Source organism: Nansenia antarctica (assembly GCF_963989245.1).
Source record: "Nansenia antarctica genome assembly, chromosome: 14".
In the NCBI taxonomy this organism is placed as follows: domain Eukaryota; kingdom Metazoa; phylum Chordata; class Actinopteri; order Argentiniformes; family Microstomatidae; genus Nansenia; species Nansenia antarctica.
Window position 1 is genome coordinate 3082806 of NC_137684.1, and position 9047 is coordinate 3091852.

Below are 9047 nucleotides of genomic sequence, written 5' to 3' on the forward strand. Positions count from 1 at the left end.
GAGCCGCCCCGGCGGCTACATTTAAATCATGGCGGAGGCGGAGAAAACGTCTCGACCGAAATCGTCACATTAAAAGCTACCCTCAGCAGGGTAAGTTATACGAGTTTAACGTTGGCTGTACCCATGCCATACGTTGCGTTTTGAAGTGAGGATCATTCGTTTCACTGGCACAGCTGTAGGCCTAAGTTAGTTCTTCTCGTTTATCTAATAGATTCTCCCTCTTAATGACCTATTGTATTTTTAGCTTGCTATTCGCATTCTATGCCTTCAGCACCGGAGTATGCTCATAGTCACTTGTATTAGTAAGGAAATGCACTTGTGAGTTCTGGCGAAGCGTCAGCTAAATGACTGTAATGTAATGCGATAGCCAGTGAGTGTTTGCTCGCATTCATGAATTCAATATTGCATGACAAGTGTATTTAGCTAGCTTGCTAACGTCAGTGGTAGAGCAGAGGTGATAAGCTAAAGGCTAGCTAGTGGTAGCCTACCAAGCTACCCGTGAGTTAGAGTGAGGCACTGACTGTAGCCTAGCCTATTGTATGGAGTGAGAGGACACATTGCATTGTTTTGGAGCATATCTGTTATATAAAAACATTAGTGTCTTGTCTGTAGCCTATATTGCACTTTGGGTTACTGACCTTTACATTAAGCAAAGTTATTACCTAAAACAATGCATGTATTGAGCTAGAGTTCAACTACTTTATTGAAACAATCTACCGCCATAGTCCATGGCCTGTTGTTAAACCTATTTGATGTAGCAAAGCCTTTTTTATTTGTATTATTTATAATTTTGTATTAATACATATTCATTTTGCACATGTATATGTATAGGCCTGGCTGATTTAGAAAACATAAAATAAAATTTGCAAAAGAAATCAGTTTTTTCATTTTATCCGATTTTTATTATAATAAAAAATAATCGGCAGATTAATCGATTATCAAAATAATCGTTAGTTGCAGCCCTACCTGTCTGTCTAAGTTATTTGAGAAACTTGTCAACAAACAACTCACTACTCATCTGCATGTGTATAACTTACTTTCTGGGGCGCAGTCTGGCTTTCGTGCAGGGTACGGTTGTGTTCCAGCAACCCTAAAGGTACTCAACGACATCACTTCTGCGTTAGATGCTAAGCAGCACTGTGCGGCAATATTGATTGATTTGGCAAAGGCTTTTGACACCGTTGACCATCCCACTCTACTGAACAGACTGAGTAGCATCGGGGTTACTAACCACTCACTAACCTGGTTTTCTCATTACCTCTCTCACCGGGTGCAACGTGTGAGGTTTGAAAACCTTCTCTCTCACCCCCTCCCAGTCACCAAGGGTGTCCCTCAAGGTTCCCACTCTGTTCTCTATATACATCAACAATATCCCCCTGGCTGCTGGAAATTCACTCATTCACTTATATGCTGACGACACTATTCTCTATGCCACTGGTCCCTCCCCTGACTCTGTACTAACAACTCTCCAGGATAGCTTCCTCCAGATCCAACAGGCCTTCACCCACCTCAAACTGTCCCTTAACACTTCCAAGACCAAGTTCATGTGGTTCAACCGTAAAGGCACCACACCCCCCCCAGCCCCCATCATTATCACCTGTGAGGGAGCTATCCTGGAGCAGGTCACGGTGTATAAATACCTGGGAATTTGGTTAGACAGCTCACTATCTTTCTCAGACCACATCTCAAAACTACAGGCCAAGATTAAGGCCAAACTTGGCTTTCTCTATAGAAACCGTCACTCCTTCACTTCATCCGCTAAACGCACCCTCATTCAAATGACCATTCTCCCCATGCTCGACTACGGCGACACAATCAACAGGTCTGCATGCAAAGCTACACTCTCGACGCTCGACACACTGTATCCCTCCGCCATCCGGTTCGCCACTAACGCCCCCTACAGTACCCACCACTGCACTCTTTACTCCCTGGTCAACTGGCCCTCCCTTCACACCCGCCGTCACATGCACTGGCTCACCCTCATCTATAAAACCCTCCTCCACCTATCACCCCCCTATCTGTGTCTCCTGCTTCACCCTCTGCCTGTCACTCGCAACACCCGATCCTCACTCCACATCCAACTAAAAATTCCCAAATCCACCACTTCCCTTGGCCGTGCATCATTCCAGTTTGCTGCCCCCTCTGACTGGAATGCTCTGCAAAAAACCCTCAAACTGGATAAACTCATCTCCCTCTCTGCCTTCAGACTCACTATTTCAGACACCCTCACTGATTCCTGCACATGCTTCTCTTCTCTGTAGGGCAGCACTTGTATTCATTCCCTTTACACACCCCCTAGTAGTGAGTATGGGGTACTTTTCTTTGATCTCGATTTCCTTTGTTCTTTTTTATGAAGGGGTTCAAAAAACCCTCGCATTTTAGACACCCTCACTGTGTCCCCCAAATTATATTTAAAAACAGGATTTTGAGTTACGAATGTCATCCCCCCATACAACGTTTTAAAAACCAATGTTTCGTTTTCGGTACAAACGTCGATAGGCCTCATTTTAATAGAACGATGGTACGATGTATTGTATGAGCCCACCAAATCCTGCAGAACATCTATGTATCTTTTAGAATTAGCATAGGTCAAAAACCTCCACATTCGACCCTTAATAGTTCTGTTAAAACACTCCACCACACTAGCCTTCAACTCACTCGACGTAGCATAATGGTGTATATCATACTTGTTTGTTAATTTGTGAAATGTTGAGTTGAAAAACTCAGTCCCCTTGTCTGTTTGTAATTTCAGAGGGCTCGTTCCACATTCCAAAATATTTGTAAAACCTTGGGCGACAGCCCCAGCAGTCTTATTCTTTAATGGAATGCACCAGGCAAACTTGCTAAATACATCGATACATGTCAGTATAAATCTGACTCCGTCATAATCGTTTGCATATAACGCCATATCGACCAAATCAGCCTGATATTGTCTATCCTTTCCATAGGCTAACACCTTATTCCTCGGGAAAATAGTTCGTGTAGGCTTGTGTAATGAATAAGTGTCCTCCCCACATAACCACTCTGTTGCTTCATCACTCTTTAAAACCAATCCTGTAGCTTCACGGACACCACGTTTTAATCGAGATTCTCCCCCAAAACACCCCGTAGAAGTAGGGTCGTAATATGTATCCTTCATACTGGTCCCCATGGTCTGTATGTACATCTATCACAACTCAGCACACTTAATGAAAAGAGTTGTGTTTTGTCCCAACGTTTTTATTTCAACAGAGAGCATAGCCACACTTATTTACAATCACACTGCATCTAGGAACTGTAGAAAAAACACACAAGTTGCGATGTCGTCGTTAACCAAGAACCCAGCTAGATCGTCGACGACCTCTGTGACATTGACACATTCATTTTTAGACAGTCTTAACACACAAACATCTGTCACATAGGTACAAAGCCCCACAATACGCCCCACATTGTTACATTTGCCATAAGATTTTAACAATTTTGTAAATGGCAAACCACAAGGTGTTGAGTCACAAAGCTCCACCATCCGCTCCCACTCGTCACATTTTCCTCTAATTTCAGCCATGGTTTTTTTAAGTTTAGAAAGTCTCTTTCTAACAACAATATTCGTTGGATCATCTGTGATGACACAGCATAGCAACATTGATAAATCAAACTTCATGCTCTGCGCATCATAGGTCTTCAGATAGCTCATTAAACAACCCCCCATTGTGTCTGTCAGATGTTGTCTCTCCAGAGGTCTAATGCGTCTCTGACGCTTTTATCACAGTCTGGCTTAATAAGACATTCGCACATCTGTTGCAATTGCGCACATATGAATTTCACTAACTCCAGCTCAAATAGTATGGACTCCACAACTCCACGTACCACTAGGGGGTCGACATGCAAATCGTGCGCTTTCAGGACATGTTGCAGAACGCTGTCCATCGAGCCATCTTCATTCGATCGGTGTAGGCCTAAACGATCTCATATGTATCCAATGTTCATCTCGTAATAGTACGCACATGGTTCATATAAACAGGCATGATGTTTCTGGCTGGGGTGGTTAATTTCACAACCATAACAGTTTTTTGCTACTTTTGCTCCAACGATATTCTCCAATATACGACAAACAGTAGCCTTGATAAGTCTGTAACCCAGAGCTGTCACACTGCTGGAGAGCTTCGGACCTCCCGAAAGATCCACCAGCGTCTCCCACTCGGCTCCCGTGGCGAAGTCGTCCATGATCACTGGTTGTGGCTCTAAACTCTCTTTAGAGCTTGCAGGGTATGAGAGTACAAACAATCCATTCAATCCGCTGGCTTCACTCACACCGGCTTCTTCAGTTATAAAATGATCTGGAACTCCACAATCGACGTCCATCGCACACTCATCGAGAAGTGATTTCATGAAAAGCCCGAATGGCTGATCACGATAATCCTTATGGCTCTTCCTCTTCCGCGGGGCCAACACTAGCGATCCCAGCCGGTCGATCTCGGCGGCTGATCCGATGTCATTGAAATCCATACATGCGAAATCATCACAAGTATCCATTGTTGAGTCCTTGACATTAAAGTGATAGATACAGCAAGTCTATTTAAATACATTTCAACCTTGCCAGTCATTTGGGGGAATCCCCTTTCCTAACACCTACGTCAACTTTCGTTTTGACCCAACCCATCCGTTTGGGGGGTGTTGTGAACAACTGGCTGGGTGAATAAACCCACAACGCTGGGGCAAATAAGCCCCCCTCCCTGCTGTAAAAGAGCTTATGTTTTATGACCCCACCCTCATAAAAAAGCAGGACTCATTTGATTCATTCATTGTTGTTCTCTCTAAACCTGTCTGCGATGGGGCACTTCAATCACACTATCATATACCGCATAAAATACCATCAATCTAACAATTTATGTGGTATATGATAGTATGATTGACGGTATTAGGCAGCGGGTTCCTGAAAAGTGTCTCCTGAGACACCTGGGACGGCTGGGACAGCTGGGACAGCTGGAACAGCTGGAACAGCTGGGACACCTGGTGTCTCAGTGTCTCAGGTGTCCCAGCTGTTCCAGCTGTCTCAGCTGTCTCAGATGTCGCTCATTGAGTGAGGTAGGCTAAGGATTTATTTTCGGGCGTAAAATGATACAGCTCTGTTTTTGACTTGACAATCGGTTGTTTCGTTTTGACCCAACCCTCCGTTTGGGGGGGTGTTGTGAACAACTGGCTGGGTGAATAAACCCACAACGCTGGGGGAAATAAGCCCCCTCCCTGCTGTAAAAGAGCTTATGTTTTATGACCCCACCCTCATAAAAAAGCAGGACTCATTTGATTCATTCATTGTGGTTCTCTTGTAGTCAAGAGTGTTTCAACAGAATTTCTAATTATAATTGTTGCGATAAAGCCAATTGTTGTCATTACTACAATTTACAGTCTATTTCTATAAACATGTTAATAACATTGTGAATGTTGGCGATAGCTGAACTACTACAACTACTATTGGCCGCTACTATTGTTATAACTTGGCATAAATTGGGTGTCCAAGAGGTCCGCTAAAAGACAACTGATGACAACTACTACTATTTTGGGATGCAGGGTATTTTGGGATGCAGCTGGTTGGAAGGTATCACATTCAGGTTGATCAAACCTGGCATTCTAGATGTGTTTTTGCGGGGGTGTCCTTTTGGCAAAAATGGGGAATGGATGTCGACGCAAACTCTAAGACCATTCTGGTAACCAAGATTGTCAGAGACCAAGATTGTCTCTTGCTGTCAGAATGACGCTTCAGAGAGAGAGAGGGGTTGGGAGTAGGGGTTGGGAGTAGTACTCTAACAACAGAGGCTGTCTGAACGCATATCTGACTGCTGATACGAAACCCCCGTTCACTCTCTTAAGAGTTAGAGTTAGAGTCAGATAGACTTTAGTCAGATGACTTTTTTTAGGGAGACAGTATGACATCCCCTGGCCACATGAAAGCCCGAAAGGACATGATAATGTGAGTATTATATGTTATTATATATTGTATCGACCGGAGAGAGAGTTCGCTCCCACTGGGCATCTTTTCCTCTAATTTCATTTCTAACCCTAAGTCTCTTTCTAACAACAATATTCGTTATGGGTTAGGGTTAGGGTAACCCTGTGTGTGTGTGTGTGTGTGTGTGCGTCTACTATCGTTTTGGCCCCCCTTCCTAAACACCTGCGTGTTCTGAGCAAATGGCGAGGGTTAATAAAACCACAACGCGGGGGGTAAATAAACCCCCCCTTCTGTAAAAGAGCCCATGTTTTATGACCCCACCCCTCATAAAAAAGAACAAAGGAAATCGAGATCAAAGAAAAGTACCCCATACTCACTACTCCCCCTCTGTCCACCTGCACTTGTTTTTATGCCCCCATACGCTCATGTCTGGTCATTCTCTGCTTTTAAGCTTTTCTGTGTTAATGTTAATACTGTTTTCTAATGTTTGTTGGCCTGTTTCATAAGTGCTTATTGCTGTTGTTGTATTTGGTGGCTGTGTCTCAGTGGTTATTGTTGTACCGTATTTATGTTTGCTTGACTGTGTCTCAGTGTGTATCGTTGTATTGGTTTGTTTACTGGCTGTCTTAGTGTCCATGTTGTATCGCTGTGTTGATTGGTTGTGTCCCAGCGCTTATTGTTGTATTATTGTCTTTCCTGACTGTGTATCAGTGCTTACTGCTGTATTGTTGTGTTTGCTTGGCTGTGTCCCAGTGCGTTTTGTTGTATTGTATTGTCTTGTGTTGCCTGTCTGCTTTTTGGCTGTGTCCCAGTGCGTTTTGTTGTATTGTATTGTGTAGCCCTTTTTATAAATAATGCTTACGTCCGTTTAGAAAAATGTGCTTACGTGAAAGTCAAAGATGACGTTCAAGTACTTTTTTTATAAATGAGGCCCCAGGCCTTTTCAACTAATCGCTGATGTAGCTATTGACGTACATGGAATACCCCACTTTGTGGTATCTAGTTGTAATAATAATAATAATAATAATAATAATAATTTGTTGTATTTATATAGCGCTTTTCCGAGGCTCAAAGACACTGACAATATGGGAAAAACTGAAAACACAGAAACAACAAGCAACAAATAACATTAGCACATCGAACACAGAGTTAACGAACGGGGAACACAGTAACGTCCAGGGGGGGAGGGGGGGTGGCAGGGTTAGGGGAGATGGTTAGGGGTAGGGGATGTTGTATGCATGGGAGAACAGGTAGGTTTGGAGCTGGGATTTAAAAGTGGAGAGTGAGGGTCACCCGGTGAGTCTCTGAGTGGTTGAGGGAGAGAGTTCTAGAGGCGGGGTGAGGCAGCTCGTGAAAAGGCACGGTCTCCGAAGCCTTTGAGTTTTGAGGGGTGGTACAGTGAGGGGAACAGTGGACGAGGATGGGAGGGTATGGGTAGGGCGGTGGGGGAGAAGGAGGTCGGAGGTCAGTCAGGTAGTTGTACTGTGTGTGTCCTTACTTTCAAACATTTGATTCTTTAGTTACTGTGTGTGCCCTGTAGGTGGCAGCGTGGGGGTGTTTGGCATGGCGAGGGCGCGGTATGACTTCTCAGCCAGAGACAGGAACGAGCTGTCCCTCAGGGAGGGGGACACCATCAGGATCATCTCTAAGAAGGCCGTGAACGGCTGGTGGAAGGGGGAGGTCTACGGAAAGGTGGGGGATACTGCACGCTCACACACACACACACACACACACACAGACACACACACACACACAGACACACACACACACATAGACACAGACACAGACACACACATAGACACAGACACACACATAGACACAGACACACACATAGACATAGACACACACAGACACACACACAGACACACATAGACACACACACACAGACATAGACACACACATAGATACAGACACAGACACACACATAGACACAGACACACACAGACACACACATAGACACAGACACACACACAGACACAGACACGCACACACAACACACACACGCTCACGCACACACACACACGCACGCACGCACACAATCAACGTATTCTATTCACACACAGACACATTCAATCTATGTATTCTCACACTCACAACAAACACATTATGGGCCCTATTATGCACTTCATCAATAAGACGAGGCGGTAGATCTAAACTTAAGACGTGGAGGCGTGGTCAAGGCCACTTTGCTATTATGCGTGCTGTGGTGGGCGCCTAAAACCCTAAAAGAAATTAGTCATGGGTGTGTTTTGGGCGTCTTCTCAATCAACCCAATCAGCGTGCCAGGTGCCATTCCCTTTAAGAACCGGCTGCGTTGAGTCATTAGCGCTATGCTATTATGGAAGTCCTAAGAAGGAGGTCAGCGCGCTTCTCTGCCTCTCCCTTCTGAAATAAAGCATTTATACTGTGACCGTAATTTACGTCTTGCCGTGGAGCCACGTGCGTGTTCATGTGTGCCCACATGAATGCGCAAACCGCGGAGGCGCGCTCGTGTTTCAAAACGTGCATGAAGTCTAAACGTAAGAACTTTTCAAACCACTTCTTAGCGCTAGGAGCAAAGTCAGATCGCATAATAGCAGGGGCGCCTAGTGCACTTCATTAACATATGAACACTCCCACAATGAGTAATATATGCACGGGAGTTTTACGTCTTATGTGTGGGCGCCTATCGACACCTGCATAATAGCAGTAGCGCGTATGAAGCGCATAATAAGGGTGGCGGTAGGTCTTAACCTGGCGGTGCGTCTTAATTAACACTTAAGACGGCAAGTTAAGAAGTGCATAATAGGGCCCTATATCTCTTTCACACAAACTCTTCTTCTGTCCGCAGGTGGGGCTCTTCCCTTCAAACTACGTTGAAGAGGACTATTCTGAGTACTGCTGACCGGGCCGTCCTCGGTGCGTTTGTGTACATGCGTTAGGGACCCCTGGGGGGTATTCCATCAACGTCACTAACGGAAAATCGAGGCTTATTTTGCTCAATTTCACGAAAGACTTATCAAAAATTCAAACCTGGATTTTCCTTTAGCAACGTTGATGGAATACCCCCCTGGTCTTGTGTGTAACCCCAGAGTCGTGTTTGTCTGTACAGTATCTGGCTCTGTAACCCTGCACTGATTCA